Raw genomic sequence first — 2,449 nt, 5'->3', positions numbered from 1 at the left:
ATGAATGAAACTTGGCCTTATATGTATCTACTGCTATTCTATATATATATTTGATAAGATAAAGCAATTTCCATATACCATACTAGGAAAACGAAAATCCTATATATATTATTTAGAATACTTTTATTTAATAAACTCATAATTGACACAAAGACCAGAGCATGAAGCTTAAGAACAAGGCAAAAAGAGCTCAAATTATTGTATATCAAAGATATACAAAATTATAGCAAGGTAGCTCACTTACATTAATTTTGGTGGATAGTCGAAGAACATATATCATTGCTTCTAGCGCATACAGTTATACTAATGGTGTTTTTTTCCATGGAAATAATATCCGTCGACAGTAATTATGAGTTAATTTTCTTTTTAGAGTTAATTGTATCTTAGAAATGAGCAACTCTTCAATTGTTTTGTCATCGGATTGTCCATGCTCGCTTCTTTGATCTTTCAAAGGATATGAACTAACCTTTAACCCAAATAGATTCCTATCATAGCTCAAATCAAGATACAACAAACAATGATTCAAAATTGTGTGAACATGATACGAGATCTTTGTGTTCGAAAAATAAGCGGCTGAGGATTTTGCTTTCATGGTTGTCATTGAGTGCATTCAGACACAATTGCCAACCCAAAATGAATATCCTACAACTTGGTTGACCGACATTTCATCCAACATCATCCAAAACCCATAGGTTAAACAAAGAAGAAATAAATTGTTCTCAAATAAAAGCACAACTTACCTGAAATTTTACACTCCGATGAAGCAAACGAGTAACCTCCAAAATAGAAAAGCGATTCAAGTCAGATGCATGTTAGCTCGACAATGAATCTTAACCGTGCCTGCTGATTCTTTTAGGTGAAATTTAGGGTTTAGAAGAAATTACAGAACTGGAGAAATCTATTTTGGGGGGAATGGGTGTCGGGCATGAGAAAGAAGCAAACACTTCAAGGAAAACGGCACCGTTCAAGGTAAAAAATTATGTTTTTTTGCGGCGTTTTTTTTAAAAAACGCCGCTAATCCCTTAAATCTCCAATTTAATTTTACTTAAATCCCTTAAATCTTTATAAATACTTAAAGTAAATTTATTTAAACCTAATGATATTGTTTTAATTTTTTTTGTAAATATATACATGTTATTTTCATTTGATATTTATTAATTTTTAAATATAAACAAGTTAAATATTTTTAATTATATTTTTTCTATTAATTGTTGAATTATATGTAAGTTGTGGATTTAGTCCTTTTACTTTCATTTTGTTATTTTTAGTCATTTTAAATTTCAAATTTTAAAATTGTAGTATTAATTAAATGGTAGCTATTAAATTCATTAAGTTTTGCTATTTCTAAAATCTAATGTAACAAACATATTACTCACAAAGAGCCGATTCTGGATTTAACAGCTTGTCATTTGTGTCAAAATTAATAATTTAAAATTTGAAAAGTATATATAGGGACCAATAATAATCTAATTGGATAACATGAACTCAACCTACAACTTTACGCACAATACCAAGACTAATAGCATAATTTAACCAAACATATATAATTGCTATCATTTGAGTCACCATGACTAAAATTTTAAATTTTGAAAAGTACAAACGATAAAATTGATTGATTTGAAAAATACAGAGACTAAAACTATTCAAATTAAAATATAAGGACTAAATACACATTTTACATATAGTACATGGGATAATAGCATAATTTGCCTTTTTTTTTAAATTAATACAACTATTGATTCAAACCCATACATATGAAAACGATGACGTTTACTTTAAAGTACTATGTTTTTGCCGTTACATTATACTTTTTTTTTTTTGTATGTTTTTTTAAAAACGCATTACTCTAAAAACCCTATAAAAACGACACCGTTTTCGTTAAACTGCTATATTTTTTGCTTAAAAACGCCGCTACTCTCCTAAATATCCAATTAAAACGACGTCGTTTTCGTTAACTGCTATGTTTTTTGCGGCGTTTTTTAAATAAACGCCAGTAATCTCTTAGTTTTTATATTTCATTTTTATTTGTTATATTCTATAACAATTTTAAGTTTAAATTTCACTTAAATAAATTAAGTGTAGAGGAATTAATTTGAATTGAATTATTTTTAATATATCAAAATATTTTTAGATTAAATCTTAAACCATTTTATTTATATAAACTATTATCTCTTAAATAATTTAAACTGTAATTATAATTTTAATATAATATTCAAATTAATATTATCTCTTTTACAATTATATAAGAAATCGTTTAATATATAAATTAAAAAACACTACTTAATCATAACCCTAAAACCTTTAACCCCTATCCCATAAACACTAAAGTACTCTAAGGCGCTCTAAATTATAAAGCCTAAACCCTAAACCCTAATTAAACCGGCCTAAACCCTAAACCATGAACACTTAAAACCTTAAACCCTAAACTTTAAATCCTAATCCCCAAACC

The sequence above is a fragment of the Gossypium arboreum genome, chromosome 13, assembly GCF_025698485.1.
Source record: "Gossypium arboreum isolate Shixiya-1 chromosome 13, ASM2569848v2, whole genome shotgun sequence".
Lineage (NCBI taxonomy): Eukaryota > Viridiplantae > Streptophyta > Magnoliopsida > Malvales > Malvaceae > Gossypium > Gossypium arboreum.
Note: the sequence above shows the minus strand (reverse complement) of the source record.